Raw genomic sequence first — 26,010 nt, 5'->3', positions numbered from 1 at the left:
TGCCATGCCGCATAGCGGAACAGCGCGTTGAATCCTACGCCAGAACGGCCCCGGCAGCGCGAATGTCTCGGGCCGTCGAGGTCTGCTGCTTTGTCATAAAAGGGAGTTTCGAAGGGCATATCATGGGTGCGATCATACCAGCACTAATGCACCGGATCCCATCAGAACTCCGCAGTTAAGCGTGCTTGGGCGAGAGTAGTACTAGGATGGGTGACCCCCTGGGAAGTCCTCGTGTTGCACCCCTTTTATTTTTTGCCCGCTTTTTTATTTTTTGATAATATTTATTTTTAATTTTTCGGCTTTTGGCTTTTCCTCTTCGGATAATTTTTTTCCCGCGAAAATAAACTGAGTCCGGAGACTCGCGGTGCCATGCCGCATAGCGGAACAGCGCGTTGAATCCTACGCCAGAACGGCCCCGGCAGCGCGAATGTCTCGTGCCGTCGCGGTCTGCTGCTTTGTCATAAAAGGGTGTTTCGAAGGGCATGTCATGGGCGCGATCTTACCAGCACTAATGCACCGGATCCCATCATAACTCCGCAGTTAAGCGTGCTTGGGCGAGAGAAGTACTAGGATGGGTGACCCCCTGGGAAGTCCTCGTGTTGCACCCTTTTTATTTTTTGCCCGCTTTTTTATTTTTTGATAATATTTATTTTTAATTTTTCGGCTTTTGGCTTTTCCTCTTCGGATAATTTTTTTCCCTCGAAAATAAACTGAGTCCGGAGACTCGCGGTGCCATGCCGCATAGCGGAACAGCGCGTTGAAGCCTATGCCAGAACGGCCCCGGCAGCGCGAATGCCTCGGGCCGTCGAGGTCTGCTGCTTTGTCATAACAGGGTGTTTCGATGGGCATGTCATGGGTGCGATCATACCAGCACTAATGCACCGGATCCCATCAGAACTCCGCAGTTAAGCGTGCTTGGGCGAGAGTAGTACTAGGATGGGTGACCCCCTGGGAAGTCCTCGTGTTGCACCCCTTTTATTTTTTGCCCGCTTTTTTATTTTTTGATAATATTTATTTTTAATTTTTCGGCTTTTGGCTTTTCCTCTTCGGATAATTTTTTTCCCGCGAAAATAAACTGAGTCCGGAGACTCGCGGTGCCATGCCGCATAGCGGAACAGCGCGTTGAATCCTACGCCAGAACGGCCCCGGCAGCGCGAATGTCTCGTGCCGTCGCGGTCTGCTGCTTTGTCATAAAAGGGTGTTTCGAAGGGCATGTCATGGGCGCGATCTTACCAGCACTAATGCACCGGATCCCATCATAACTCCGCAGTTAAGCGTGCTTGGGCGAGAGAAGTACTAGGATGGGTGACCCCCTGGGAAGTCCTCGTGTTGCACCCTTTTTATTTTTTGCCCGCTTTTTTATTTTTTGATAATATTTATTTTTAATTTTTCGGCTTTTGGCTTTTCCTCTTCGGATAATTTTTTTCCCTCAAAAATAAACTGAGTCCGGAGACTCGCGGTGCCATGCCGCATAGCGGAACAGCGCGTTGAATCCTACGCCAGAACGGCCCCGGCAGCGCGAATGTCTCGGGCCGTCGAGGTCTGCTGCTTTGTCATAAAAGGGAGTTTCGAAGGGCATATCATGGGTGCGATCATACCAGCACTAATGCACCGGATCCCATCAGAACTCCGCAGTTAAGCGTGCTTGGGCGAGAGTAGTACTAGGATGGGTGACCCCCTGGGAAGTCCTCGTGTTGCACCCCTTTTATTTTTTGCCCGCATTTTTATTTTTTGATAATATTTATTTTTAATTTTTTGGCTTTTGGCTTTTCCTCTTCGGATAATTTTTTCCCCCCGAAAATAAACTGAGTCCGGAGACTGGCGGCGCCATGCCGCATAGCGGAACAGCGCGTTGAATCATACGCCAGAACGGCCCCGGCAGCGCGAATGTCTCGGGCCGTCGAGGTCTGCTGCTTTGTCTTAAAAGGGAGTTTCGAAGGGCATGTCTTGGGTGCGATCATACCAGCACTAATGCACCGGATCCCATCAGAACTCCGCAGTTAAGCGTGCTTGGGCGAGAGTAGTACTAGGATGGGTGACCCCCTGGGAAGTCCTCGTGTTGCACCCTTTTTATTTTTTGCCCGCTTTTTTATTTTTTGATAATATTTATTTTTAATTTTTCGGTCTTTTGGCTTTTCCTCTTCGGATAATTTTTTTCCTCCGACAATAAACTGAGTCCGGAGACTGGCGGTGCCATGCCGCATAGCGGGACCAGCGCGTTGAATCCTACGCCAGAACGGCCCCGGCAGCGTGAATGTCTCGGGCCGTCGAGGTCTGCTGCTTTGTCATAAAAGGGAGTTTCGAAGGGCATGTCATAGGTGCGATCATACCAGCACTAATGCACCGGATCCCATCAGAACTCCGCAGTTAAGCGTGCTTGGGCGAGAGTAGTACTAGGATGGGTGACCCCCTGGGAAGTCCTCGTGTTGCACCCTTTTTATTTTTTGCCCGCTTTTTTATTTTTTGATAATATTTATTTTTAATTTTTCGGTCTTTTGGCTTTTCCTCTTCGGATAATTTTTTTCCCCCGAAAATAAACTGAGTCCGGAGACCCGCGGTGCCATGCCGCATAGCGGAACAGCGCGTTGAATCATACGCCAGAACGGCCCCGGCCGCGCGAATGTCTCGTGCCGTCGCGGTCTGCTGCTTTGTCATAAAAGGGAGTTTCGAAGGGCATGTCATGGGTGCGATCATACCAGCACTAATGCACCGAATCCCATCATAACTCCGCAGTTAAGCGTGCTTGGGCGAGAGTAGTACTAGAATGGGTGACCCCCTGGGAAGTCCTCGTGTTGCACCCCTTTTATTTTTTGCCCTTTTTTTATTTTTTGATAATATTTATTTTTAATTTTTCGGCTTTTGGATTTTCCTCTTCGGATAATTTTTTTCCCTCGAAAATAAACTGAGTCCGGAGACTCGCGGTGCCATGCCGCATAGCGGAACAGCGCGTTGAATCCTACGCCAGAACGGCCCCGGCAGCGCGAATGTCTCGTGCCGTCGAGGTCTGCTGCTTTGTCATAAAAGGGAGTTTCGAAGGGCATATCATGGGTGCGATCATACCAGCACTAATGCACCGGATCCCATCAGAACTCCGCAGTTAAGCGTGCTTGGGCGAGAGTAGTACTAGGATGGGTGACCCCCTGGGAAGTCCTCGTGTTGCACCCCTTTTATTTTTTGCCCGCATTTTTATTTTTTGATAATATTTATTTTTAATTTTTTGGCTTTTGGCTTTTCCTCTTCGGATAATTTTTTCCCCCCGAAAATAAACTGAGTCCGGAGACTGGCGGCGCCATGCCGCATAGCGGAACAGCGCGTTGAATCATACGCCAGAACGGCCCCGGCAGCGCGAATGTCTCGGGCCGTCGAGGTCTGCTGCTTTGTCTTAAAAGGGAGTTTCGAAGGGCATGTCTTGGGTGCGATCATACCAGCACTAATGCACCGGATCCCATCAGAACTCCGCAGTTAAGCGTGCTTGGGCGAGAGTAGTACTAGGATGGGTGACCCCCTGGGAAGTCCTCGTGTTGCACCCTTTTTATTTTTTGCCCGCTTTTTTATTTTTTGATAATATTTATTTTTAATTTTTCGGTCTTTTGGCTTTTCCTCTTCGGATAATTTTTTTCCTCCGACAATAAACTGAGTCCGGAGACTGGCGGTGCCATGCCGCATAGCGGGACCAGCGCGTTGAATCCTACGCCAGAACGGCCCCGGCAGCGTGAATGTCTCGGGCCGTCGAGGTCTGCTGCTTTGTCATAAAAGGGAGTTTCGAAGGGCATGTCATAGGTGCGATCATACCAGCACTAATGCACCGGATCCCATCAGAACTCCGCAGTTAAGCGTGCTTGGGCGAGAGTAGTACTAGGATGGGTGACCCCCTGGGAAGTCCTCGTGTTGCACCCTTTTTATTTTTTGCCCGCTTTTTTATTTTTTGATAATATTTATTTTTAATTTTTCGGTCTTTTGGCTTTTCCTCTTCGGATAATTTTTTTCCCCCGAAAATAAACTGAGTCCGGAGACCCGCGGTGCCATGCCGCATAGCGGAACAGCGCGTTGAATCATACGCCAGAACGGCCCCGGCCGCGCGAATGTCTCGTGCCGTCGCGGTCTGCTGCTTTGTCATAAAAGGGAGTTTCGAAGGGCATGTCATGGGTGCGATCATACCAGCACTAATGCACCGAATCCCATCATAACTCCGCAGTTAAGCGTGCTTGGGCGAGAGTAGTACTAGAATGGGTGACCCCCTGGGAAGTCCTCGTGTTGCACCCCTTTTATTTTTTGCCCTTTTTTTATTTTTTGATAATATTTATTTTTAATTTTTCGGCTTTTGGATTTTCCTCTTCGGATAATTTTTTTCCCTCGAAAATAAACTGAGTCCGGAGACTCGCGGTGCCATGCCGCATAGCGGAACAGCGCGTTGAATCCTACGCCAGAACGGCCCCGGCAGCGCGAATGTCTCGTGCCGTCGAGGTCTGCTGCTTTGTCATAAAAGGGAGTTTCGAAGGGCATATCATGGGTGCGATCATACCAGCACTAATGCACCGGATCCCATCAGAACTCCGCAGTTAAGCGTGCTTGGGCGAGAGTAGTACTAGGATGGGTGACCCCCTGGGAAGTCCTCGTGTTGCACCCCTTTTATTTTTTGCCCGCTTTTTTATTTTTTGATAACATTTATTTTTAATTTTTCGGCTTTTGGCTTTTCCTCTTCGGATAATTTTTTTCCCCCGAAAATAAACTGAGTCCGGAGACCCGCGGTGCCATGCCGCATAGCGGAACAGCGCGTTGAATCCTACGCCAGAACGGCACCGGCAGCGCGAATGTCTCGGGCCGTCGAGGTCTGCTGCATTGTCATAAAAGGGTGTTTCGATAGGCATGTCATGGGTGCGATCATACCAGCACTAATGCACCGGATCCCATCAGAACTCCGCAGTTAAGCGTGCTTGGGCGATAGTAGTACTAGGTTGGGTGACCCCCTGGGAAGTCCTCGTGTTGCACCCCTTTTATTTTTTGCCCGCTTTTTTATTTTTTGATAATATTTATTTTTAATTTTTCGGCTTTTGGCTTTTCCTCTTCGGATATTTTTTTTTTCCGAAAATAAACTGAGTCCGAAGACTGGCGGTGCCATGCCGCATAGCGGAACAGCGCGTTGAATCCTACGCCAGAACGGCCCCGGCAGCGCGAATGTCTCGTGCCGTCGCGGTCTGCTGCTTTGTCATAAAAGGGAGTTTCGAAGGGCATGTCATGGGTGCGATCATACCAGCACTAATGCACCGGATCCCATCATAACTCCGCAGTTAAGCGTGCTTGGGCGAGAGAAGTACTAGGATGGGTGACCCCTGGGAAGTCCTCGTGTTGCACCCTTTTTATTTTTTGCCCGCTTTTTTATTTTTTGATAATATTTATTTTTAGTTTTTTGGCTTTTGGGTTTTCCTCTTCGGATAATTTTTTCCCCCCGAAAATAAACTGAGTCCGGAGACTGGCGGTGCCATGCCGCATAGTGGAACAGCGCGTTGAATCATACGCCAGAACGGCCCCGGCAGCGCGAATGTCTCGGGTCGTCGAGGTCTGCTGCTTTGTCATAAAAGGGAGTTTCGAAGGGCATGTCATGGGTGCGATCATACCAGCACTAATGCACCGGATCCCATCAGAACTCTGCAGTTAAGCGTGCTTGGGCGAGAGTAGTACTAGGATGGGTGACCCCCTAGGAAGTCCTCGTGTTGCACCCCTTTTATTTTTTGCCCGCTTTTTTATTTTTTGATAACATTTATTTTTTATTTTTCGGCTTTTGTCTTTTCCTCTTCGGATAATTTTTTTCTCCCGAAAATAAACTGAGTCCGGAGACTGGCGGTGCCATGCCGCATAGCGGAACAGCGTGTTGAATCCTACGCCAGAACGGCCCCGGCAGCGCGAATGTCTCGGGCCGTCGAGGTCCGCTGCTTTGTCATAAAAGAGAGTTTCGAAGGGCATGTCTTGGGTGCGATCATACCAGCACTAATGCACCGGATCCCATCAGAACTCCGCAGTTAAGCGTGCTTGGGCGAGAGTAGTACTAGGATGGGTGAACCCCTGAGAAGTCCTCGTGTTGCACCCTTTTTATTTTTTGCCCGCTTTTTTATTTTTTGATAATATTTATTTTTAATTTTTTGGCTTTTGGCTTTTCCTCTTCGGATAATTTTTTTCCCCCGACAATAAACTGAGTCCGGAGACTGGCGGTGCCATGCCGCATAGCGGGACCAGCGCGTTGAATCCTACGCCAGAACGGCCCCGGCGCGCGAATGTCTCGGGCGGTCGAGGTCTGCTGCTTTGTCATAAAAGGGAGTTTCGAAGGGCATATCATGGGTGCGATCATACCAGCACTAATGCACCGGATCCCATCAGAACCTCGCAGTTAAGCGTGCTTGGGCGAGAGTAGTACTAGGATGGGTGACCCCCTGGGAAGTCCTCGTGTTGCACCCCTTTTATTTTTTGCCCGCTTTTTTATTTTTTGATAACATTTATTTTTAATTTTTCGGCTTTTGGCTTTTCCTCTTCGGATAATTTTTTTCCCCCGAAAATAAACTGAGTCCGGAGACTCGCGGTGCCATGCCGCATAGCGGAACAGCGCGTTGAATCCTACGCCAGAACGGCCCCGGCAGCGCGAATGTCTCGGGCCGTCGAGGTCTGCTGCTTTGTCATAACAGGGTGTTTCGATGGGCATGTCATGGGTGCGATCATACCAGCACTAATGCACCGGATCCCATCAGAACTCCGCAGTTAAGCGTGCTTGGGCGAGAGTAGTACTAGGATGGGTGACCCCCTGGGAAGTCCTCGTGTTGCACCCCTTTTATTTTTTGCCCGCTTTTTTATTTTTTGATAATATTTATTTTTAATTTTTCGGCTTTTGGCTTTTCCTCTTCGGATAATTTTTTTCCCTCGAAAATAAACTGAGTCCGGAGACTCGCGGTGCCATGCCGCATAGCGGAACAGCGCGTTGAATCCTACGCCAGAACGGCCCCGGCAGCGCGAATGTCTCGTGCCGTCGAGGTCTGCTGCTTTGTCATAAAAGGGAGTTTCGAAGGGCATATCATGGGTGCGATCATACCAGCACTAATGCACCGGATCCCATCAGAACTCCGCAGTTAAGCGTGCTTGGGCGAGAGTAGTACTAGGATGGGTGACCCCCTGGGAAGTCCTCGTGTTGCACCCCTTTTATTTTTTGCCCGCTTTTTTATTTTTTGATACCATTTATTTTTAATTTTTCGGCTTTTGGCTTTTTCTCTTCGGATAATTTTTTTCCCCCGAAAATAAACTGAGTCCGGAGACTGGCGGTGCCATGCCGCATAGCGGGACCAGCGCGTTGAATCCTACGCCAGAACGGCCCCGGCGGTGCGAATGTCTCGGGCCGTCGAGGTCTGCTGCTTTGTCATAAAAGGGAGTTTCGATGGGCATGTCATGGGTGCGATCATACCAGCACTAATGCACCGGATCCTATCAGAACTCCGCAGTTAAGCGTGCTTGGGCGAGAGTAGTACTAGGATGGGTGACCCCCTGGGAAGTCCTCGTGTTGCACCCCTTTTATTTTTTGCCCGCTTTTTTATTTTTTGATAATATTTATTTTTAATTTTTCGGCTTTTGGCTTTTCCTCTTCGGATAATTTTTTTTTCCCGAAAATAAATTGAGTCCGGAGACTCGCGGTGCCATGCCGCATAGCGGAACAGCGCGTTGAAGCCTATGCCAGAACGGCCCCGGCAGCGCGAATGCCTCGGGCCGTCGAGGTCTGCTGCTTTGTCATAAAAGGGAGTTTCGAAGGGCATGTCATGGGTGCGATCATACCAGCACTAATGCACCGGATCCGATCAGAACTCCGCAGTTAAGCGTGCTTGGGCGAGAGTTGTACTAGGATGGGTGACCCCCTGGGAAGTCCTCATGTTGCACCCTTTTTATTTTTTGCCCGCTTTTTTATTTTTTGATAATATTTATTTTTAATTTTTCGGCTTTTGGCTTTTCCTCTTCGGATAATTTTTTTCCCTCGAAAATAAACTGAGTCCGGAGACTGGCGGTGCCATGCCGCATAGCGGAACAGCGCGTTGAATCCTACGCCAGAACGGCCCCGGCAGCGCGAATGTCTCGGGCCGTCGCGGTCTGCTGTTTTGTCATAAAAGGGAGTTTCGAAGGGCATATCATGGGTGCGATCATACCAGCACTAATGCACCGGATCCCATCAGAACTCCGCAGTTAAGCGTGCTTGGGCGAGAGTAGTACTAGGATGGGTGACCCCCTGGGAAGTCCTCGTGTTGCACCCCTTTTATTTTTTGCCCGCTTTTTTATTTTTTGATAACATTTATTTTTAATTTTTCGGCTTTTGGCTTTTCCTCTTCGGATAATTTTTTTCCCCCGAAAATAAACTGAGTCCGGAGACTCGCGGTGCCATGCCGCATAGCGGAACAGCGCGTTGAATCCTACGCCAGAACGGCCCCGGCAGCGCGAATGTCTCGGGCCGTCGAGGTCTGCTGCTTTGTCATAAAAGGGTGTTTCGATGGGCATGTCATGGGTGCGATCATACCAGCACTAATGCACCGGATCCCATCAGAACTCCGCAGTTAAGCGTGCTTGGGCGAGAGTAGTACTAGGATGGGTGACCCCCTGGGAAGTCCTCGTGTTGCACCCCTTTTATTTTTTGCCCGCATTTTTATTTTTTGATAATATTTATTTTTAATTTTTTGGCTTTTGGCTTTTCCTCTTCGGATAATTTTTTTCCCCCGAAAATAAACTGAGTCCGGAGACTGGCGGTGCCATGCCGCATAGCGGAACAGCGCGTTGAATCATACGCCAGAACGGCCCCGGCAGCGCGAATGTCTCGGGCCGTCGAGGTCTGCTGCTTTGTCTTAAAAGGGAGTTTCGAAGGGCATGTCTTGGGTGCGATCATACCAGCACTAATGCACCGGATCCCATCAGAACTCCGCAGTCAAGCGTGCTTGGGCGAAAGTAGTACCAGGATGGGTGACCCCCTGGGAAGTCCTCGTGTTGCACCCTTTTTATTTTTTGCCCGCTTTTTTATTTTTTGATAATATTTATTTTTAATTTTTCGGTCTTTTGGCTTTTCCTCTTCGGATAATTTTTTTCCTCCGACAATAAACTGAGTCCGGAGACTGGCGGTGCCATGCCGCATAGCGGGACCAGCGCGTTGAATCCTACGCCAGAACGGCCCCGGCGCGCGAATGTCTCGGGCGGTCGAGGTCTGCTGCTTTGTCATAAAAGGGAGTTTCGATGGGCATGTCATGGGTGCGATCATACCAGCACTAATGCACCGGATCCCATCATAACTCCGCAGTTAAGCGTGCTTGGGCGAGAGTAGTACTAGGATGGGTGACCCCCTGGGAAGTCCTCGTGTTGCACCCCTTTTATTTTTTGCCCGCTTTTTTATTTTTTGATAATATTTATTTTTAATTTTTCGGCTTTTGGCTTTTCCTCTTCGGATAATTTTTTTCCCCCGAAAATAAACTGAGTCCGGAGACTCGCGGTGCCATGCCGCATAGCGGAACAGCGCGTTGAATCCTACACCAGAACGGCCCCGGCAGCGCGAATGCCTCGGGCCGTCGAGGTCTGCTGCTTTGTCATAAAAGGGAGTTTCGAAGGGCATGTCATGGGTGCGATCATACCAGCACTAATGCGCCGGATCCGATCAGAACTCCGCAGTTAAGCGTGCTTGGGCGAGAGTAGTACTAGGATGGGTGACCCCCTGGGAAGTCCTCGTGTTGCACCCTTTTATTTTTTGCCCGCTTTTTTATTTTTTGATAATATTTATTTTTAATTTTTTGGCTTTTGGCTTTTCCTCTTCGGATAATTTTTTCCCCCCGAAAATAAACTGAGTCCGGAGACTGGCGGTGCCATGCCGCATAGCGGAACAGCGCGTTGAATCCTACGCCAGAATGGCCCCGGCAGCGCGAATGTCTCGGGCCGTCAAGGTCTGCTGCTTTGTCATAAAAGGGAGTTTCGAAGGGCATGTCATGGGTGCGATCATACCAGCACTAATGCACCGGATCCCATCAGAACTCCGCAGTTAAGCGTGCTTGGGCGAGAGTAGTACTAGGATGGGTGACCCCCTGGAAAGTCCTCGTGTTGCACCCCTTTTATTTTTTGCCCGCTTTTTTATTTTTTGATAACATTTATTTTTTATTTTTCGGCTTTTGGCTTTTCCTCTTCGGATAATTTTTTTCCCCCGAAAATAAACTGAGTCCGGAGACTGGCGGTGCCATGCCGCATAGCGGAAGAGCGTGTTGAATCCTACGCCAGAACGGCCCCGGCAGCGCGAATGTCTCGGGCCGTCGAGGTCTGCTGCTTTGTCATAAAAGGGAGTTTCGAAGGGCATGTCTTGGGTGCAATCATACCAGCACTAATGCACCGGATCCTATCAGAACTCCGCAGTTAAGCGTGCTTGGGCGAGAGTAGTACTAGGATGGGTGACCCCCTGGGAAGTCCTCGTGTTGCACCCCTTTTATTTTTTGCCCGCTTTTTTATTTTTTGATAATATTTATTTTTAATTTTTCGGCTTTTGGCTTTTCCATTTCGGATAATTTTTTTCCCTCGAAAATAAACTGAGTCCGGAGGCTCGCGGTGCCATGCCGCATAGCGGAACAGCGCGTTGAATCCTACGCCAGAACGGCCCCGGCAGCGCGAATGTCTCGGGCCGTCGAGGTCTGCTGCTTTGTCATAAAAGGGAGTTTCGAAGGGCATGTCATGGGTGCGATCATACCAGCACTAATGCACCGGATCCCATCAGAACTCCGCAGTTAAGCGTGCTTGGGCGAGAGTAGTACTAGGATGGGTGACCCCCTGGGAAGTCCTCGTGTTGCACCCCTTTTATTTTTTGCCCGCTTTTTTATTTTTTGATAATATTTATTTTTAATTTTTCGGCTTTTGGCTTTTCCTCTTCGGATAATTTTTTTCCCCCGAAAATAAACTGAGTCCGGAGACTCGCGGTGCCATGCCGCATAGCGGAACAGCGCGTTGAATCCTACGCCAGAACGGCCCCGGCAGCGCGAATGTCTCGGGCCGTCGAGGTCTGCTGCTTTGTCATAAAAGGGAGTTTCGAAGGGCATGTCATGGGTGCGATCATACCAGCACTAATGCACTGGATCCCATCAGAACTCCGCAGTTAAGCGTGCTTGGGCGAGAGTAGTACTAGGATGGGTGACCCCCAGGGAAGTCCTCGTGTTGCACCCTTTTTATTTTTTTCTCCACTTTTTTATTTTTTGATAATATTTATTTTTAATTTTTCGGCTTTTGGCTTTTCCTCTTCGGATAATTTTTTTCCCCCGAAAATAAACTGAGTCCGGAGACTGGCGGTGCCATGCCGCATAGCGGGACCAGCGCGTTGAATCCTACGCCAGAACGGCCCCGGCGGCGCGAATGTCTCGGGCCGTCGAGGTCTGCTGCTTTGTCATAAAAGGGAGTTTCGATGGGCATGTCATGGGTGCGATCATACCAGCACTAATGCACCGGATCCCATCATAACTCCGCAGTTAAGCGTGCTTGGGCGAGAGTAGTACTAGGATGGGTGACCCCCTGGGAAGTCCTCGTGTTGCACCCCTTTTATTTTTTGCCCGCTTTTTTATTTTTTGATAATATTTATTTTTAATTTTTCGGCTTTTGGCTTTTCCTCTTCGGATAATTTTTTTCCCCCGAAAATAAACTGAGTCCGGAGACTCGCGGTGCCATGCCGCATAGCGGAACAGCGCGTTGAATCCTACACCAGAACGGCCCCGGCAGCGCGAATGCCTCGGGCCGTCGAGGTCTGCTGCTTTGTCATAAAAGGGAGTTTCGAAGGGCATGTCATGGGTGCGATCATACCAGCACTAATGCGCCGGATCCGATCAGAACTCCGCAGTTAAGCGTGCTTGGGCGAGAGTAGTACTAGGATGGGTGACCCCCTGGGAAGTCCTCGTGTTGCACCCTTTTTATTTTTTGCCCGCTTTTTTATTTTTTGATAATATTTATTTTTAATTTTTTGGCTTTTGGCTTTTCCTCTTCGGATAATTTTTTCCCCCCGAAAATAAACTGAGTCCGGAGACTGGCGGTGCCATGCCGCATAGCGGAACAGCGCGTTGAATCCTACGGCAGAATGGCCCCGGCAGCGCGAATGTCTCGGGCCGTCAAGGTCTGCTGCTTTGTCATAAAAGGGAGTTTCGAAGGGCATGTCATGGGTGCGATCATACCAGCACTAATGCACCGGATCCCATCAGAACTCCGCAGTTAAGCGTGCTTGGGCGAGAGTAGTACTAGGATGGGTGACCCCCTGGGAAGTCCTCGTGTTGCACCCCTTTTATTTTTTGCCCGCTTTTTTATTTTTTGATAACATTTATTTTTTATTTTTCGGCTTTTGGCTTTTCCTCTTCGGATAATTTTTTTCCCCCGAAAATAAACTGAGTCCGGAGACTGGCGGTGCCATGCCGCATAGCGGAAGAGCGTGTTGAATCCTACGCCAGAACGGCCCCGGCAGCGCGAATGTCTCGGGCCGTCGAGGTCTGCTGCTTTGTCATAAAAGGGAGTTTCGAAGGGCATGTCTTGGGTGCAATCATACCAGCACTAATGCACCGGATCTTATCAGAACTCCGCAGTTAAGCGTGCTTGGGCGAGAGTAGTACTAGGATGGGTGACCCCCTGGGAAGTCCTCATGTTGCACCCTTTTTTTTTTTTGCCCGCTTTTTTATTTTTTGATAATATTTATTTTTAATTTTTTGGCTTTTGGCTTTTCCTCTTTGGATAATTTTTTCTCCCGATAATAAACTGAGTCCGGAGACTGGCGGTGCCATGCCGCATAGCGGAACAGCGCGTTGAATCCTACGCCAGAACGGTCCCGGCAGCGCGAATGTCTCGGGCCGTCGAGGTCTGCTGCTTTGTCATAAAAGGGAGTTTCGAAGGGCATGTCATGGGTGCGATCATACCAGCACTAATGCACCATATCCCATCAAAACTCCGCAGTTAAGCGTGCTTGGGCGAGAGTAGTACTAGGATGGGTGACCCCCTGGGAAGTCCTCGTGTTGCACCCCTTTTATTTTTTGCCCGGTTTTTTATTTTTTGATAACATTTATTTTTTATTTTTCGGCTTTTGGCTTTTCCTCTTCGGATAATTTTTTTCCCCCGAAAATAAACTGAGTCCGGAGACTGGCGGTGCCATGCCGCATAGCGGAACAGCGTGTTGAATCCTACGCCAGAACGGCCCCGGCAGCGCGAATGTCTCGGGCCGTCGAGGTCTGCTACTTTGTCATAAAAGGGAGTTTCGAAAGGCATGTCTTGGGTGCGATCATACCAGCACTAATGCACCGGATCCTATCAGAACTCCGCAGTTAAGCGTGCTTGGGCGAGAGTAGTACTAGGATGGGTGACCCCCAGGTAAGTCCTCGTGTTGCACCCTTTTTATTTTTTGCCCGCTTTTTTATTTTTTGATAATATTTATTTTTAATTTTTCGGCTTTTGGCTTTTCCTCTTCGGATAATTTTTTTTTCCGAAAATAAACTGAGTCCGGAGACTGGCGGTGCCATGCCGCATAGCGGAACAGCGCGTTGAATCCTACGCCAGAACGGCCCCGGCAGCGCGAATGTCTCGGGCCGTCGCGGTCTGCTGCTTTGTCATTAAAGGGAGTTTCGAAGGGCATGTCATGGGTGCGATCATACCAGTACTAATGCACCGGATCCCATCATAACTCCGCAGTTAAGCGTGCTTGGGCGAGAGAAGTACTAGGATGGGTGACCCCCTGGGAAGTCCTCGTGTTGCACCCTTTTTATTTTTTGCCCGCTTTTTTATTTTTTGATAATATTTATTTTTAATTTTTTGGCTTTTGGCTTTTCCTCTTCGGATAATTTTTTCCCCCCGAAAATAAACTGAGTCCGGAGACTGGCGGTGCCATGCCGCATAGCGGAACAGCGCGTTGAATCATACGCCAGAACGGCCCCGGCAGCGCGAATGTCTCGGGCCGTCGAGGTCTGCTGCTTTGTCTTAAAAGGGAGTTTCGAAGGGCATGTCTTGGGTGCGATCATACCAGCACTAATGCACCGGATCCCATGAGAACTCCGCAGTTAAGCGTGCTTGGGCGAGAGTAGTACTAGGATGGGTGACCCCCTGGGAAGTCCTCGTGTTGCACCCTTTTTATTTTTTGCCCGCTTTTTTATTTTTTGATAATATTTATTTTTAATTTTTCGGCTTTTGGCTTTTCGTCTTCGGATAATTTTTTTTCCCCGACAATAAACTGAGTCCGGAGACTGGCGGTGCCATGCCGCATAGCGGGACCAGCGCGTTGAATCCTACGCCAGAACGGCCCCGGCAGCGTGAATGTCTCGGGCCGTCGAGGTCTGCTGCTTTGTCATAAAAGAGAGTTTCGAAGGGCATGTCATGGGTGCGATCATACCAGCACTAATGCACCGGATCCCATCAGAACTCCGCAGTTAAGCGTGCTTGGGCGAGAGTAGTACTAGGATGGGTGACCCCCTGGGAAGTCCTCGTGTTGCACCCTTTTTATTTTTTGCCCGCTTTTTTATTTTTTGATAATATTTATTTTTAATTTTTCGGCTTTTGGCTTTTCCTCTTCGGATAATTTTTTTTTCCCGAAAATAAACTGAGTCCGGAGACGGGCGGTGCCATGCCGCATAGCGGAACAGCGCGTTGAATCCTACGCCAGAACGGCCCCGGCAGCGCGAATGTCTCGGGCCGTCGCGGTCTGCTGCTTTGTCATAAAAGGGAGTTTCAAAGGGCATGTCATTGGTGCGATCATACCAGCACTAATGCACCGGATCCCATCATAACTCCGCAGTTAGGCGTGCTTGGGCGAGAGAAGTACTAGGATGGGTGACCCCCTGGGAAGTCCTCGTGTTGCACCCTTTTTATTTTTTGCCCGCTTTTTTATTTTTTGATAATATTTATTTTTAATTTTTTGGCTTTTGGCTTTTCCTCTTCGGATAATTTTTTCCCCCCGAAAATAAACTGAGTCCGGAGACTGGCGGTGCCATGCCGCATAGCGGAACAGCGCGTTGAATCCTACGCCAGAACGGCCCCGGCAGCGCGAATGTCTCGGGCCGTCGAGGTCTGCTGCTTTGTCATAAAAGGGAGTTTCGAAGGGCATGTCATGGGTGCGATCATACCAGCACTAATGCACCGGATCCCATCAGAACTCCGCAGTTAAGCGTGCTTGGGCGAGAGTAGTACTAGGATGGGTGACCCCCTGGGAAGTCCTCGTGTTGCACCCCTTTTATTTTTTGCCCGCTTTTTTATTTTTTGATAACATTTATTTTTTATTTTTCGGCTTTTGGCTTTTCCTCTTCGGATAATTTTTTTCCCCCGAAAATAAACCGAGTCCGGAGACTGGCGGTGCCATGCCGCATAGCGGAACAGCGTGTTGAATCCTACGCCAGAACGGCCCCGGCAGCGCGAATGTCTCGGGCCGTCGAGGTCTGCTACTTTGTCATAAAAGGGAGTTTCGAAGGGCATGTCTTGGGTGCGATCATACTAGCACTGATGCAATCGGGGTGGGCTGCAGATTTTTTCTTCTTGAGGATGGCTGAATCTTTCTTCTTTTTTTTTTTTCAAAGCAATGGCAATGGAGGCTAGGGTTCTTTGTGGTGGAAGGAAGGAGGAAGAAGATGGGTTGCTGGTTGGTGAGATTGGGTTCAAGGAGGGTCAGCCAATGGACCAAAATTAGGCACCAATTTTTGTGGGGGCTGAAATTGGCTAGACCAATTTTTTAGGCTGAATTGGGTTGTGTGAAGTCCTAATGGCAATAGGACTTAGAGGAGGACGTGGGAAAGGAGTCTTGGGCGTGAGGGAGGTGCTGAAATGCTGATGTGGCACTCAAGGAGGGTGCACACAAGAGGTGGAGGCGTGAGAACAAAAGAAGGGATAAGGATAAACTTGAGTTTGTTAGGGAAATCTCATCCAAAACCAACCCAATTTCAAATGGCGTGAAGGGGAGGCGTCCCACCTTCCCTCAGCCCCTTTGGCATCGCACCAGCAAGAGGAGTAGCCTCTCTTCACGCAAACAAATCATAATTTCGAAATCCAAAAAGAAAACTAACTTCATTCATCATACCCTTCTTTATATAGAAAGAAAGGTTGGCACAGAATTTTAAATTGGACTCCTAATTACATGAGGACTCAATTCAAAATTTAAATTTTCTAATTGACCAATCAAAGGCCTTGACACCTAAGCCTAGACACCTAGGAATCCATTCCTTATGGCGTGTGGATTGAAACCCATCAAAAGAAATTCAGCCGCATGCCACGAGTTGGAATCTAGGTGGAACTCCTTCTCGGGTACCAACATCAGCATGAAGTTCGGGAGACTCCTCAAATTTCATCTGATCTCCAAATTTCATGTTCTTATAGTCATTGGAAAGCTACGGATGTCTACTTTCCAACAAAATTTGAATCAACTTAATCAGACTTCTGTAGCTTCCAAAATCTTCAAAATACCACATGGTGTTCAATCTGTCACGGATTTCAACTGGATTTGAACTCTGAATTTCTTCCACATGTGAGAGATCTTCATGGTTGAACTTCTCCACGTGATGAGTGATGATCTTCACGGCATTAGGAATCCTTCTTAATGGCACTCAATTATAAGGACTCAATCTTAAACATATGGACTCAATCCTCTCACATAAGGACTCAATTTCACTCATACGACTAAACTAAATTCTCCACACATGACCCAATATGACTTGACTCAATCCTTGCATAACATGGACTCTTTTGATGCCACTTGGCATTCAATTGCAAACATAAAGCAGCAAATTGCAAACCCAAAATAAGAACTCAAATAAATCCAAAATAAAAGGACTCAATGTGACCAAAATAAAATAGACTCAATCCAATTAAATGCTAGAAATTACGAACCCAATGTGTTTTCGGGCACTCCCAAGCAAGAATCCAAACTCGACGTACATCCATTATGATTTGGGCTCGTGCTCCTGCGTCAATTCCCCCCTTCTGGAAAAAAGACTCGACTCCGTCGAGTTTCACAACTGATAGAGCTTGTGGAAGTTTGGGTTTAGCTGTTGGACTTCCTCCGTCTTTAATCATGAGCGATCTGAATTTAGTCGGTCCTCCAATGAAAAACTTCTGAAATTCTCCTCGGTGGGTGGACACTATCTGAACAACTAGGATGTCCTCAATGATGTCCGTCGAGGCTGATCGTCGAAGAAGTGAAGATGGTACAGATGGGATGTCTTCATCTTCAACATAGTGAGCATCATAGGGCTGCAACTCTTCAACATAGAAGATGGGGCTAACCTGCAAATCATCTGGTAACTCGAGCACAAAGGCCTTGGGTCCCATCCACTTCAGCACCTTGAAGAATTCAACTTGGCAAGGTTGAAGCTTCTGAAAATTTCTGCATTCAACACTCAACCACATCAACACAAAGTTTGCTTCCTTGCGCAGGGTCGGCAAATAGAATTTATCCTCCACCATGGTGACTGTTTTGACGTAGCCAAAGTGACCACCAAGGTCTCCGCCATGGACCTTTCGAACAATATGATCACCAAGTGAGGTCTCCGGGACACATAAAAGAAAGCAATCATGGGTCAAAAATTCTGAATGCTGCCACTGATCCACTACTGAAACTTCTGCATATATGGGCTGAAAATATACTTCAGAGGGGTACAAAAATTTTAGATTGGCAAACCCCATTACCTCAACATTCAAAAGAGTTAGAACATATGAATTTTGACTGAGGGAATCAGCAATAAAATCTTCTGCATGCGGCCCATGCTTCAGGACTTGGCGGTGAAGCTCCTCATGTTCTCTAGGATTCAGCCGGTATGCAGGAAGATTCGGTAAACTTGAACCGGGCACCAAATCTATGGAATGTTGGATGTCCCTCATCGGTGGAAGCTCCTTGGGAAGGTCCTCAGGGGTTACATCAGAGAAATCATCCAATATAGACTTGAAATCAGGAGGAACAACTTCTAAAATTTCAGCCCCAACTTCCCTAGCCATTAGTGCATACATGACCCCAATCTCTCGGCTACAAGCTTCAAACTTTCTCATGGTTAAAATCCGTTGGATTATCAGATTCTCAGAGGTAAAATCAGTGATACTAAGGGGCTTTAACACAACTCTTTTGTTGGCACAATATAGAGAATAACAATTGGATCGACCATCATACTCGATACTACGATCATACAACCAAGGTCTTCCTAGAAGAAGATGGCACGCTTTCATGGGCAGAACATCGCACCATACTTCATCTTGGAGGTCCTTACCAAGTGAAAAACTGATCAAGCATCTTTGTTTAACAGGGATGGAGGAGTCTTCGATCCAACTTATCCGATACAGCTTTGGATGCGGTACCGGTTTCAGATTTAGCCTTTTCAGCACTTCTTCGGAAATGATATTCATGCAGCTTCCATTGTCAATGATGAGGTTTAGAGACTTGTTGGCATGCTCGACGCGAGTGTGGAAGATATTGGTGCACCTCCAATCTTCCTCCACGTTCTCCTCCAGCTTGCAACCCGTAAGAACCCGCCGCACGACGCACACAGGTAGATCTGAAGCTTCTAGCTCCACCGCAGGGGCTTCTTCATCATGTTCTTCGTTTCCTTCATTTCCCTCTTCATCAGCGGGCTGAGAGGGAGGAGTGACTTCAGAGGGTCCTATGATCTCATCCTCCTCGCATACCAATGCAAATCGTTGGTCTCGGGTAGGACAAACAACGGCGAAATGGCCTCGCCCGCCGCACTTGTAGCATTCAACAGGATTCTTCCCTTGCGGTGTGGATTGTGGCATAGGACCTTTACCCTTTTCATTAGCCCTTGGAGCACCCCTTTCCTGATATGTGCTTCTATTTACAGAGGTTTCAGATCTGAAAGCAGGGGCGTTACCTCGAGGAAATGGAACTCCTCGGTTGGTGCTGCGCTCGGGAAATCGTCGTACAACTGGTGCTTGCGCAGGGCGTCTTTGTCGTAGCTGCGATTCAACTCGAATGGCGAGTTGGTATGCCTCCTCTAGGCTGAAGATGCGCGTTGTCATTAGCTCCCTCTTGATGTCATCCCTCAGCCCGGATCGGTACCGAGTTAGGGACTGTCGATCCGTCTCCGTGAGGTTGCTGCGGATCATCAACTCATGGAATCGTGCCGTATACTCCTCTACGGAAGAGCTTCCTTGACGAAGTTTCAGAAGTTCTTCAAAGAGTGTCTCCTCATAATCAAGGGGAAGATACTTTTCCTTCAAACGAAGTTTCATCTCCTCCCAATCATTGATAGGGGGCTGTCGGAGTCGATGAAGCTTCTCTTCAACGCTATGCCACCATATGCGTGCTTGGCCCTTGAGCTTCATCTTCACGAATCGCACCTTGGTTTCATTGGGCATGCTGAACCATTCGAAGTAGTCTTCGAGAGACATCAACCAATCCTGGAAGTAGGTTGGGTCCATGCTTCCGCTGTAATCAGCAACTTCTACACGAACCCGCTTCATGACATCGTCGAGATCATGGCGCTCCCGCTGATTTTGATGAACATAAGGGTTCCGGAAATTATTCCCCATACGAGGAATGTTTGGAGGGGGCATCCGCTGATCCCTAGGTGGCCTTTGGGGTGATAGACCCCTGGGGGAGAATGCTTCAACATCGGGATCTCCTCCAAATGGCACTTCTGAATTTTCAGGTTGCGCAGGGACAGCATGTTCATCTTCAAGATTGTTTGGCTCGGGGAAGAGACGATCCCAAACAACTTCCACCTTCTGATTCAAGGCCGCCACTTGCCGGATGAGCTCGGCCATCATCTCAGCACGTTGTCGTTCATTGTTGTAGGGGCGACCACTTCTGGTACTCATGGCGACAAGGATTCGCTCTGATACCAATTGATGCAATCGGGGTGGGCTGCAGATTTTTTCTTCTTGAGGATGGCTGAATCTTTCTTCTTTTTTTTTTTCAAAGCAATGGCAATGGAGGCTAGGGTTCTTTGTGGTGGAAGGAAGGAGGAAGAAGATGGGTTGCTGGTTGGTGAGATTGGGTTCAAGGAGGGTCAGCCAATGGACCAAAATTAGGCACCAATTTTTGTGGGGGCTGAAATTGGCTAGACCAATTTTTTAGGCTGAATTGGGTTGTGTGAAGTCCTAATGGCAATAGGACTTAGAGGAGGACGTGGGAAAGGAGTCTTGGGCGTGAGGGAGGTGCTGAAATGCTGATGTGGCACTCAAGGAGGGTGCACACAAGAGGTGGAGGCGTGAGAACAAAAGAAGGGATAAGGATAAACTTGAGTTTGTTAGGGAAATCTCATCCAAAACCAACCCAATTTCAAATGGCGTGAAGGGGAGGCGTCCCACCTTCCCTCAGCCCCTTTGGCATCGCACCAGCAAGAGGAGTAGCCTCTCTTCACGCAAACAAATCATAATTTCGAAATCCAAAAAGAAAACTAACTTCATTCATCATACCCTTCTTTATATAGAAAGAAAGGTTGGCACAGAATTTTAAATTGGACTCCTAATTACATGAGGACTCAATTCAAAATTTAAATTTTCTAATTGACCAATCAAAGGCCTTGACACCTAAGCCTAGACACCTAGGAATCCATTCCTTATGGCGTGTGGATTGAAACCCATCAAAAGAAATTCAGCCGCATGCCACGAGTTGGAATCTAGGTGGAACTCCTTCTCGGGTACCAACATCAGCATGAAGTTCGGGAGACTCCTCAAATTTCATCTGATCTCCAAATTTCATGTTCTTATAGTCATTGGAAAGCTACGGATGTCTACTTTCCAACAAAATTTGAATCAACTTAATCAGACTTCTGTAGCTTCCAAAATCTTCAAAATACCACATGGTGTTCAATCTGTCACGGATTTCAACTGGATTTGAACTCTGAATTTCTTCCACATGTGAGAGATCTTCATGGTTGAACTTCTCCACGTGATGAGTGATGATCTTCACGGCATTAGGAATCCTTCTTAATGGCACTCAATTATAAGGACTCAATCTTAAACATATGGACTCAATCCTCTCACATAAGGACTCAATTTCACTCATACGACTAAACTAAATTCTCCACACATGACCCAATATGACTTGACTCAATCCTTGCATAACATGGACTCTTTTGATGCCACTTGGCATTCAATTGCAAACATAAAGCAGCAAATTGCAAACCCAAAATAAGAACTCAAATAAATCCAAAATAAAAGGACTCAATGTGACCAAAATAAAATAGACTCAATCCAATTAAATGCTAGAAATTACGAACCCAATGTGTTTTCGGGCACTCCCAAGCAAGAATCCAAACTCGACGTACATCCATTATGATTTGGGCTCGTGCTCCTGCGTCAAGCACTAATGCAGCGGATCCTATCAGAACTCCGCAGTTAAGCGTGCTTGGGCGAGAGTAGTACTAGGATGGGTGACCCCCTGGGAAGTCCTCATGTTGCACCCTTTTTATTTTTTGCCCGCTTTTTTATTTTTTGGTAATATTTATTTTTATTTTTTTGGCTTTTGGCTTTTCCTCTTCGGATAATTTTTTCCCCCAGAAAATAAACTGAGTCCGGAGACTGGCGGTGCCATGCCGCATAGCGGAACAGCGCGTTGAATCATACGCCAGAACGGCCCCGGCAGCGCGAATGTCTCGGGCCGTCGAGGTCTGCTGCTTTGTCTTAAAAGGGAGTTTCGAAGGGCATGTCTTGGGTGCGATCATACCAGCACTAATGCACCGGATCCCATCATAACTCCGCAGTTAAGCGTGCTTGGGCGAGAGAAGTACTAGGATGGGTGACCCCCTGGGAAGTCCTCGTGTTGCACCCTTTTTATTTTTTGCCCGCTTTTTTATTTTTTGGTAATATTTATTTTTAATTTTTTGGCTTTTGGCTTTTCCTCTTCGGATAATTTTTTCCCCCAGAAAATAAACTGAGTCCGGAGACTGGCGGTGCCATGCCGCATAGCGGAACAGCGCGTTGAATCATACGCCAGAACGGCCCCGGCAGCGCGAATGTCTCGGGCCGTCGAGGTCTGCTGCTTTGTCTTAAAAGGGAGTTTCGAAGGGCATGTCTTGGGTGCGATCATACCAGCACTAATGCACCGGATCCCATCAGAACTCCGCAGTTAAGCGTGCTTGGGTGAGAGTAGTACTAGGATGGGTGACCCCCTGGGAAGTCCTCGTGTTGCACCCTTTTTATTTTTTGCCCGCTTTTTTATTTTTTGATAATATTTATTTTTAATTTTTCGGCTTTTGGCTTTTCCTCTTCGGATAATTTTTTTCCCCCGACAATAAACTGAGTCCGGAGACTGGCGGTGCCATGCCGCATAGCGGGACCAGCGCGTTGAATCCTACGCCAGAACGGCCCCGGCAGCGTGAATGTCTCGGGCCGTCGAGGTCTGCTGCTTTGTCATAAAAGGGAGTTTCGAAGGGCATGTCATGGGTGCGATCATACCAGCACTAATGCACCGGATCCCATCAGAACTCCGTAGTTAAGCGTGCTTGGGCGAGAGTAGTACTAGGATGGGTGACCCCCTGGGAAGTCCTCGTGTTGCACCCTTTTTATTTTTTGCCCGCTTTTTTATTTTTTGATAATATTTATTTTTAATTTTTCGGCTTTTGGCTTTTCCTCTTCGGATAATTTTTTTTTCCGAAAATAAACTGAGTCCGGAGACTGGCGGTGCCATGCCGCATAGCGGAACAGCGCGTTGAATCATACGCCAGAACGGCCCCGGCAGCGCGAATGTCTCGGGCCGTCGAGGTCTGCTGCTTTGTCTTAAAAGGGAGTTTCGAAGGGCATGTCTTGGGTGCGATCATACCAGCACTAATGCACCGGATCCCATCATAACTCCGCAGTTAAGCGTGCTTGGGCGAGAGAAGTACTAGGATGGGTGACCCCCTGGGAAGTCCTCGTGTTGCACCCTTTTTATTTTTTGCCCGCTTTTTTATTTTTTGGTAATATTTATTTTTAATTTTTTGGCTTTTGGCTTTTCCTCTTCGGATAATTTTTTCCCCCAGAAAATAAACTGAGTCCGGAGACTGGCGGTGCCATGCCGCATAGCGGAACAGCGCGTTGAATCATACGCCAGAACGGCCCCGGCAGCGCGAATGTCTCGGGCCGTCGAGGTCTGCTGCTTTGTCTTAAAAGGGAGTTTCGAAGGGCATGTCTTGGGTGCGATCATACCAGCACTAATGCACCGGATCCCATCAGAACTCCGCAGTTAAGCGTGCTTGGGTGAGAGTAGTACTAGGATGGGTGACCCCCTGGGAAGTCCTCGTGTTGCACCCTTTTTATTTTTTGCCCGCTTTTTTATTTTTTGATAATATTTATTTTTAATTTTTCGGCTTTTGGCTTTTCCTCTTCGGATAATTTTTTTCCCCCGACAATAAACTGAGTCCGGAGACTGGCGGTGCCATGCCGCATAGCGGGACCAGCGCGTTGAATCCTACGCCAGAACGGCCCCGGCAGCGTGAATGTCTCGGGCCGTCGAGGTCTGCTGCTTTGTCATAAAAGGGAGTTTCGAAGGGCATGTCATGGGTGCGATCATACCAGCACTAATGCACCGGATCCCATCAGAACTCCGTAGTTAAGCGTGCTTGGGCGAGAGTAGTACTAGGATGGGTGACCCCCTGGGAAGTCCTCGTGTTGCACCCTTTTTATTTTTTGCCCGCTTTTTTATTTTTTGATAATATTTATTTTTAATTTTTCGGCTTTTGGCTTTTCCTCTTCGGATAATTTTTTTTTCCGAAAATAAACTGAGTCCGGAGACTGGCGGTGCCATGCCGCATAGCGGAACAGCGCGTTGAATCCTACGCCAGAACGGCCCCGGCAGCGCGAATGTCTCGGGCCGTCGCGGTCTGCTGCTTTGTCATAAAAGGGAGTTTCGAAGGGCATGTCATGGGTGTGATCATACCAGCACTAATGCACCGGATCCCATCATAACTCCGCAGTTAAGCGTGCTTGGGCGAGAGAAGTACTAGGATGGGTGACCCCCTGGGAAGTCCTCGTGTTGCACCCTTTTTATTTTTTGCCCGCTTTTTTATTTTTTGATAATATTTATTTTTAATTTTTTGGCTTTTGGCTTTTCCTCTTCGGATAATTTTTTTCCCCCGACAATAAACTGGGTCCGGAGACTGGCGGTGCTATGCCGCATAGCGGGACCAGCGCGTTGAATCCTACGCCAGAACGGCCCCGGCAGCGCGAATGTCTCGGGCCGTCGAGGTCTGCTGCTTTGTCATAAAAGGGAGTTTCGATGGGCATGTCATGGGTGCGATCATACCAGCACTAATGCACCGGATCCCATCAGAACTCCGCAGTTAAGCGTGCTTGGGCGAGAGTAGTACTAGGATGGGTGACCCCCTGGGAAGTCCTCGTGTTGCACCCCTTTTATGTTTTGCCCGCATTTTTCTTTTTTGATAACATTTATTTTTAATTTTTTGGCTTTTGGCTTTTCCTCTTCGGATAATTTTTTTCCCTCGAAAATAAACTGAGTCCGGAGACTCGCGGTGCCATGCCGCATAGCGGAACAGCGCATTGAATCCTACGCCAGAACGGCCCCGGCAGCGCGAATGTCTCGGGCCGTCGAGGTCTGCTGCTTTGTCATAAAAGGGTGTTTCGATGGGCATGTCATGGGTGCGATCATACCAGCCCTAATGCACCGGATCCCATCAGAACTCCGCAGTTAAGCGTGCTTGGGCGAGAGTAGTACTAGGATGGGTGACCCCCTGGGAAGTCCTCGTCTTGCACCCCTTTTTATTTTTTGCCCACTTTTTTATTTTTTGATAATATTTATTTTTAATTTTTCGGCTTTTGGCTTTTCCTCTTCGGATAATTTTTTTCCCCCGAAAATAAACTGAGTCCGGAGACTCGCGGTGCCATGCCGCATAGCGGAACAGCGCATTGAATCCTACGCCAGAACGGCCCCGGCAGCGCGAATGTCTCGGGCCGTCGAGGTCTGCTGCTTTGTCATAAAAGGGTGTTTCGATGGGCATGTCATGGGTGCGATCATACCAGCACTAATGCACCGGATCCCATCAGAACTCCGCAGTTAAGCGTGCTTGGGCGAGAGTAGTACTAGGATGGGTGACCCCCTGGGAAGTCCTCGTGTTGCACCCTTTTTATTTTTTTCTCCACTTTTTTATTTTTTGATAATATTTATTTTTAATTTTTCGGCTTTTGGCTTTTCCTCTTCGGATAATTTTTTTCCCCCGAAAATAAACTGAGTCCGGAGACTGGCGGTGCTATGCCGCATAGCGGGACCAGCGCGTTGAATCCTACGCCAGAACGGCCCCGGCGGCGCGAATGTCTCGGGCCGTCGAGGTCTGCTGCTTTGTCATAAAAGGGAGTTTCGATGGGCATGTCATGGGTGCGATCATACCAGCACTAATGCACCGGATCCCATCAGAACTCCGTAGTTAAGCGTGCTTGGGCGAGAGTAGTACTAGGATGGGTGACCCCCTGGGAAGTCCTCGTGTTGCACCCCTTTTATTTTTTGCCCGCTTTTTTATTTTTTGATAATATTTATTTTTAATTTGTCGGCTTTTGGCTTTTCCTCTTCGGATAATTTTTTTCCCCCGAAAATAAACTGAGTCCGGAGACTCGCGGTGCCATGCCGCATAGCGGAACAGCGCGTTGAATCCTACGCCAGAACGGCCCCGGCAGCGCGAATGCCTCGGGCCGTCGAGGTCTGCTGCTTCGTCATAAATGGGAGTTTCGAAGGGCATGTCATGGGTGCGATCATACCAGCACTAATGCACCGGATCCGATCAGAACTCCGCAGTTAAGCGTGCTTGGGCGAGAGTAGTACTAGGATGGGTGACCCCCTGGGAAGTCCTCGTGTTGCACCCTTTTTATTTTTTGCCCGCTTTTTTATTTTTTGATAATATTTATTTTTAATTTTTCGGCTTTTGGCTTTTCCTCTTCGGATAATTTTTTTTCCCGAAAATAAACTGAGTCCGGAGACTGGCGGTGCCATGCCGCATAGCGGAACAGCGCGTTGAATCCTACGCCAGAACGGCCCCGGCAGCGCGAATGTCTCGGGCCGTCGCGGTCTGCTGCTTTGTCATTAAAGGGAGTTTCGAAGGGCAT

At 48.3% G+C, this 26,010-nt stretch overlaps 48 non-coding genes and 6 pseudogenes across 48 annotated transcripts; all 54 read left to right on the top strand.

Annotated features, from left to right (window-relative positions):
* The first annotated feature begins 124 nt into the window (after positions 1-124).
* Positions 125-243, top strand: LOC149760745 (5S ribosomal RNA). Its single transcript, XR_016409714.1, has one exon. It is a non-coding gene; the product is annotated as a 5S ribosomal RNA (ribosomal RNA).
* Positions 244-489: 246 nt separating this feature from the next.
* On the top strand, positions 490-608 carry LOC149760744 (5S ribosomal RNA; annotated as a pseudogene).
* Positions 609-854: 246 nt separating this feature from the next.
* Positions 855-973, top strand: LOC149760743 (5S ribosomal RNA). Its single transcript, XR_016409713.1, has one exon. It is a non-coding gene; the product is annotated as a 5S ribosomal RNA (ribosomal RNA).
* Positions 974-1,219: 246 nt separating this feature from the next.
* Positions 1,220-1,338, top strand: LOC149760742 (5S ribosomal RNA; annotated as a pseudogene).
* A 246-nt stretch (positions 1,339-1,584) lies between these two features.
* Positions 1,585-1,703, top strand: LOC149760741 (5S ribosomal RNA). Its single transcript, XR_016409712.1, has one exon. It is a non-coding gene; the product is annotated as a 5S ribosomal RNA (ribosomal RNA).
* A 246-nt stretch (positions 1,704-1,949) lies between these two features.
* On the top strand, positions 1,950-2,068 carry LOC149760740 (5S ribosomal RNA). The gene has a single exon (XR_016412053.1). It is a non-coding gene; the product is annotated as a 5S ribosomal RNA (ribosomal RNA).
* Positions 2,069-2,316: 248 nt separating this feature from the next.
* On the top strand, positions 2,317-2,435 carry LOC149760739 (5S ribosomal RNA). The gene has a single exon (XR_016402209.1). It is a non-coding gene; the product is annotated as a 5S ribosomal RNA (ribosomal RNA).
* A 247-nt stretch (positions 2,436-2,682) lies between these two features.
* LOC149760738 (5S ribosomal RNA) lies at positions 2,683-2,801 on the top strand (annotated as a pseudogene).
* A 245-nt stretch (positions 2,802-3,046) lies between these two features.
* LOC149760737 (5S ribosomal RNA) lies at positions 3,047-3,165 on the top strand. The gene has a single exon (XR_016409711.1). It is a non-coding gene; the product is annotated as a 5S ribosomal RNA (ribosomal RNA).
* Positions 3,166-3,411: 246 nt separating this feature from the next.
* LOC149760736 (5S ribosomal RNA) lies at positions 3,412-3,530 on the top strand. The gene has a single exon (XR_016412052.1). It is a non-coding gene; the product is annotated as a 5S ribosomal RNA (ribosomal RNA).
* A 248-nt stretch (positions 3,531-3,778) lies between these two features.
* On the top strand, positions 3,779-3,897 carry LOC149760735 (5S ribosomal RNA). Its single transcript, XR_016402208.1, has one exon. It is a non-coding gene; the product is annotated as a 5S ribosomal RNA (ribosomal RNA).
* A 247-nt stretch (positions 3,898-4,144) lies between these two features.
* On the top strand, positions 4,145-4,263 carry LOC149760734 (5S ribosomal RNA; annotated as a pseudogene).
* Positions 4,264-4,508: 245 nt separating this feature from the next.
* On the top strand, positions 4,509-4,627 carry LOC149760733 (5S ribosomal RNA). Its single transcript, XR_016409710.1, has one exon. It is a non-coding gene; the product is annotated as a 5S ribosomal RNA (ribosomal RNA).
* Positions 4,628-4,873: 246 nt separating this feature from the next.
* Positions 4,874-4,992, top strand: LOC149760732 (5S ribosomal RNA). The gene has a single exon (XR_016405052.1). It is a non-coding gene; the product is annotated as a 5S ribosomal RNA (ribosomal RNA).
* A 245-nt stretch (positions 4,993-5,237) lies between these two features.
* Positions 5,238-5,355, top strand: LOC149760731 (5S ribosomal RNA). Its single transcript, XR_016408977.1, has one exon. It is a non-coding gene; the product is annotated as a 5S ribosomal RNA (ribosomal RNA).
* Positions 5,356-5,601: 246 nt separating this feature from the next.
* LOC149760730 (5S ribosomal RNA) lies at positions 5,602-5,720 on the top strand. Its single transcript, XR_016404778.1, has one exon. It is a non-coding gene; the product is annotated as a 5S ribosomal RNA (ribosomal RNA).
* Positions 5,721-5,966: 246 nt separating this feature from the next.
* On the top strand, positions 5,967-6,085 carry LOC149760729 (5S ribosomal RNA). The gene has a single exon (XR_016405418.1). It is a non-coding gene; the product is annotated as a 5S ribosomal RNA (ribosomal RNA).
* Positions 6,086-6,331: 246 nt separating this feature from the next.
* On the top strand, positions 6,332-6,450 carry LOC149760728 (5S ribosomal RNA). The gene has a single exon (XR_016406509.1). It is a non-coding gene; the product is annotated as a 5S ribosomal RNA (ribosomal RNA).
* A 246-nt stretch (positions 6,451-6,696) lies between these two features.
* On the top strand, positions 6,697-6,815 carry LOC149760727 (5S ribosomal RNA). The gene has a single exon (XR_016409709.1). It is a non-coding gene; the product is annotated as a 5S ribosomal RNA (ribosomal RNA).
* Positions 6,816-7,061: 246 nt separating this feature from the next.
* LOC149760726 (5S ribosomal RNA) lies at positions 7,062-7,180 on the top strand. Its single transcript, XR_016409708.1, has one exon. It is a non-coding gene; the product is annotated as a 5S ribosomal RNA (ribosomal RNA).
* A 247-nt stretch (positions 7,181-7,427) lies between these two features.
* LOC149760725 (5S ribosomal RNA) lies at positions 7,428-7,546 on the top strand. Its single transcript, XR_016403176.1, has one exon. It is a non-coding gene; the product is annotated as a 5S ribosomal RNA (ribosomal RNA).
* A 246-nt stretch (positions 7,547-7,792) lies between these two features.
* On the top strand, positions 7,793-7,911 carry LOC149760724 (5S ribosomal RNA). Its single transcript, XR_016408935.1, has one exon. It is a non-coding gene; the product is annotated as a 5S ribosomal RNA (ribosomal RNA).
* A 246-nt stretch (positions 7,912-8,157) lies between these two features.
* LOC149760723 (5S ribosomal RNA) lies at positions 8,158-8,276 on the top strand. Its single transcript, XR_016409706.1, has one exon. It is a non-coding gene; the product is annotated as a 5S ribosomal RNA (ribosomal RNA).
* A 246-nt stretch (positions 8,277-8,522) lies between these two features.
* Positions 8,523-8,641, top strand: LOC149760722 (5S ribosomal RNA). Its single transcript, XR_016409705.1, has one exon. It is a non-coding gene; the product is annotated as a 5S ribosomal RNA (ribosomal RNA).
* A 246-nt stretch (positions 8,642-8,887) lies between these two features.
* LOC149760721 (5S ribosomal RNA) lies at positions 8,888-9,006 on the top strand. Its single transcript, XR_016405536.1, has one exon. It is a non-coding gene; the product is annotated as a 5S ribosomal RNA (ribosomal RNA).
* A 247-nt stretch (positions 9,007-9,253) lies between these two features.
* On the top strand, positions 9,254-9,372 carry LOC149760720 (5S ribosomal RNA). The gene has a single exon (XR_016405900.1). It is a non-coding gene; the product is annotated as a 5S ribosomal RNA (ribosomal RNA).
* Positions 9,373-9,618: 246 nt separating this feature from the next.
* LOC149760719 (5S ribosomal RNA) lies at positions 9,619-9,737 on the top strand. Its single transcript, XR_016405703.1, has one exon. It is a non-coding gene; the product is annotated as a 5S ribosomal RNA (ribosomal RNA).
* A 245-nt stretch (positions 9,738-9,982) lies between these two features.
* On the top strand, positions 9,983-10,101 carry LOC149760718 (5S ribosomal RNA). The gene has a single exon (XR_016403115.1). It is a non-coding gene; the product is annotated as a 5S ribosomal RNA (ribosomal RNA).
* A 246-nt stretch (positions 10,102-10,347) lies between these two features.
* Positions 10,348-10,466, top strand: LOC149760717 (5S ribosomal RNA). The gene has a single exon (XR_016403733.1). It is a non-coding gene; the product is annotated as a 5S ribosomal RNA (ribosomal RNA).
* A 246-nt stretch (positions 10,467-10,712) lies between these two features.
* LOC149760716 (5S ribosomal RNA) lies at positions 10,713-10,831 on the top strand. Its single transcript, XR_016409704.1, has one exon. It is a non-coding gene; the product is annotated as a 5S ribosomal RNA (ribosomal RNA).
* A 246-nt stretch (positions 10,832-11,077) lies between these two features.
* LOC149760715 (5S ribosomal RNA) lies at positions 11,078-11,196 on the top strand. Its single transcript, XR_016404090.1, has one exon. It is a non-coding gene; the product is annotated as a 5S ribosomal RNA (ribosomal RNA).
* A 248-nt stretch (positions 11,197-11,444) lies between these two features.
* Positions 11,445-11,563, top strand: LOC149760714 (5S ribosomal RNA). The gene has a single exon (XR_016405899.1). It is a non-coding gene; the product is annotated as a 5S ribosomal RNA (ribosomal RNA).
* Positions 11,564-11,809: 246 nt separating this feature from the next.
* LOC149760713 (5S ribosomal RNA) lies at positions 11,810-11,928 on the top strand. The gene has a single exon (XR_016405702.1). It is a non-coding gene; the product is annotated as a 5S ribosomal RNA (ribosomal RNA).
* A 246-nt stretch (positions 11,929-12,174) lies between these two features.
* On the top strand, positions 12,175-12,293 carry LOC149760712 (5S ribosomal RNA). The gene has a single exon (XR_016409703.1). It is a non-coding gene; the product is annotated as a 5S ribosomal RNA (ribosomal RNA).
* A 246-nt stretch (positions 12,294-12,539) lies between these two features.
* LOC149760711 (5S ribosomal RNA) lies at positions 12,540-12,658 on the top strand. The gene has a single exon (XR_016408293.1). It is a non-coding gene; the product is annotated as a 5S ribosomal RNA (ribosomal RNA).
* A 245-nt stretch (positions 12,659-12,903) lies between these two features.
* Positions 12,904-13,022, top strand: LOC149760710 (5S ribosomal RNA; annotated as a pseudogene).
* Positions 13,023-13,268: 246 nt separating this feature from the next.
* Positions 13,269-13,387, top strand: LOC149760709 (5S ribosomal RNA). Its single transcript, XR_016408160.1, has one exon. It is a non-coding gene; the product is annotated as a 5S ribosomal RNA (ribosomal RNA).
* Positions 13,388-13,632: 245 nt separating this feature from the next.
* Positions 13,633-13,751, top strand: LOC149760708 (5S ribosomal RNA). The gene has a single exon (XR_016407798.1). It is a non-coding gene; the product is annotated as a 5S ribosomal RNA (ribosomal RNA).
* Positions 13,752-13,997: 246 nt separating this feature from the next.
* On the top strand, positions 13,998-14,116 carry LOC149760707 (5S ribosomal RNA). The gene has a single exon (XR_016401391.1). It is a non-coding gene; the product is annotated as a 5S ribosomal RNA (ribosomal RNA).
* A 247-nt stretch (positions 14,117-14,363) lies between these two features.
* Positions 14,364-14,482, top strand: LOC149760706 (5S ribosomal RNA). The gene has a single exon (XR_016412051.1). It is a non-coding gene; the product is annotated as a 5S ribosomal RNA (ribosomal RNA).
* Positions 14,483-14,728: 246 nt separating this feature from the next.
* Positions 14,729-14,847, top strand: LOC149760705 (5S ribosomal RNA; annotated as a pseudogene).
* A 246-nt stretch (positions 14,848-15,093) lies between these two features.
* On the top strand, positions 15,094-15,212 carry LOC149760704 (5S ribosomal RNA). Its single transcript, XR_016409702.1, has one exon. It is a non-coding gene; the product is annotated as a 5S ribosomal RNA (ribosomal RNA).
* A 6,420-nt stretch (positions 15,213-21,632) lies between these two features.
* On the top strand, positions 21,633-21,751 carry LOC149760703 (5S ribosomal RNA). Its single transcript, XR_016406649.1, has one exon. It is a non-coding gene; the product is annotated as a 5S ribosomal RNA (ribosomal RNA).
* A 246-nt stretch (positions 21,752-21,997) lies between these two features.
* Positions 21,998-22,116, top strand: LOC149760702 (5S ribosomal RNA). The gene has a single exon (XR_016402352.1). It is a non-coding gene; the product is annotated as a 5S ribosomal RNA (ribosomal RNA).
* Positions 22,117-22,363: 247 nt separating this feature from the next.
* On the top strand, positions 22,364-22,482 carry LOC149760701 (5S ribosomal RNA). Its single transcript, XR_016412648.1, has one exon. It is a non-coding gene; the product is annotated as a 5S ribosomal RNA (ribosomal RNA).
* A 245-nt stretch (positions 22,483-22,727) lies between these two features.
* LOC149760700 (5S ribosomal RNA) lies at positions 22,728-22,846 on the top strand. The gene has a single exon (XR_016406648.1). It is a non-coding gene; the product is annotated as a 5S ribosomal RNA (ribosomal RNA).
* Positions 22,847-23,092: 246 nt separating this feature from the next.
* LOC149760699 (5S ribosomal RNA) lies at positions 23,093-23,211 on the top strand. The gene has a single exon (XR_016402351.1). It is a non-coding gene; the product is annotated as a 5S ribosomal RNA (ribosomal RNA).
* Positions 23,212-23,458: 247 nt separating this feature from the next.
* Positions 23,459-23,577, top strand: LOC149760698 (5S ribosomal RNA). Its single transcript, XR_016412647.1, has one exon. It is a non-coding gene; the product is annotated as a 5S ribosomal RNA (ribosomal RNA).
* A 245-nt stretch (positions 23,578-23,822) lies between these two features.
* Positions 23,823-23,941, top strand: LOC149760697 (5S ribosomal RNA). The gene has a single exon (XR_016407640.1). It is a non-coding gene; the product is annotated as a 5S ribosomal RNA (ribosomal RNA).
* A 247-nt stretch (positions 23,942-24,188) lies between these two features.
* LOC149760696 (5S ribosomal RNA) lies at positions 24,189-24,307 on the top strand. The gene has a single exon (XR_016409701.1). It is a non-coding gene; the product is annotated as a 5S ribosomal RNA (ribosomal RNA).
* Positions 24,308-24,553: 246 nt separating this feature from the next.
* LOC149760695 (5S ribosomal RNA) lies at positions 24,554-24,672 on the top strand. Its single transcript, XR_016405589.1, has one exon. It is a non-coding gene; the product is annotated as a 5S ribosomal RNA (ribosomal RNA).
* Positions 24,673-24,919: 247 nt separating this feature from the next.
* On the top strand, positions 24,920-25,038 carry LOC149760694 (5S ribosomal RNA). Its single transcript, XR_016412049.1, has one exon. It is a non-coding gene; the product is annotated as a 5S ribosomal RNA (ribosomal RNA).
* A 248-nt stretch (positions 25,039-25,286) lies between these two features.
* LOC149760693 (5S ribosomal RNA) lies at positions 25,287-25,405 on the top strand. The gene has a single exon (XR_016412495.1). It is a non-coding gene; the product is annotated as a 5S ribosomal RNA (ribosomal RNA).
* A 246-nt stretch (positions 25,406-25,651) lies between these two features.
* On the top strand, positions 25,652-25,770 carry LOC149760692 (5S ribosomal RNA). Its single transcript, XR_016404267.1, has one exon. It is a non-coding gene; the product is annotated as a 5S ribosomal RNA (ribosomal RNA).
* The last annotated feature ends 240 nt before the right edge of the window (positions 25,771-26,010 follow it).

Source organism: Phoenix dactylifera, chromosome 4, assembly GCF_051530095.1.
Source record: "Phoenix dactylifera cultivar Ajwa chromosome 4, Ajwa_hap1_PhDact_Kaust_v1.1, whole genome shotgun sequence".
Classification (NCBI taxonomy): domain Eukaryota; kingdom Viridiplantae; phylum Streptophyta; class Magnoliopsida; order Arecales; family Arecaceae; genus Phoenix; species Phoenix dactylifera.
This window is presented reverse-complemented; position numbering and strand designations above follow the sequence as displayed.